Below are 572 nucleotides of genomic sequence, written 5' to 3'. Positions count from 1 at the left end.
CGAAAGATTCACCCCAAACTTGATGTAGTGTTGGGCTTTTAGAATATGTAGATCAAGTTCAACGGAGCGGATTATCCACAATGTCACTCAATCATGTGATTTTAGTGGCGTCAAGGAGGAAATCCCCTCCTATGACAAGGATACTCATTAATCTCTATATATATATAGGGAGAGGTTCTAATAAAAACCTCCTTAGCCTAAAAACTAAAAACCTCTTTCATCCATTGGATCTAGATGAATCAAATGGCTGAGATTCAGTCAAATAGTCAACAGACACATGCATTAATTACCTCATTAATTACCTCAACGCAGTGAATCCAGATTCACTACCTCAACGTATCTCGAATCATTGCAGTGAATCCAGATTCTCTACAGTGAATCCAGATTCGCTACAGTGAATCCAGATTCGCTACGTTGATGTAATTAATGCATATGTTTAATGAGGTAATTAATGCATGTGTCTGTTGACTGTTTGACTGAATCCTAGCCATTGGATGAAGAAGGCGCTTGGGGAAGGAGGGCAGCAGGATTTTGCTTGGGGATTTTCCGCGGAGATCGGCGAAGAGATCGGC

The sequence above is a fragment of the Asparagus officinalis genome, chromosome 5 (genome assembly GCF_001876935.1).
Source record: "Asparagus officinalis chromosome 5, Aspof.V1, whole genome shotgun sequence".
Classification (NCBI taxonomy): domain Eukaryota; kingdom Viridiplantae; phylum Streptophyta; class Magnoliopsida; order Asparagales; family Asparagaceae; genus Asparagus; species Asparagus officinalis.
The sequence above is the reverse complement of the archived record's forward strand: the minus strand, read 5'-3'. Positions refer to the sequence as shown.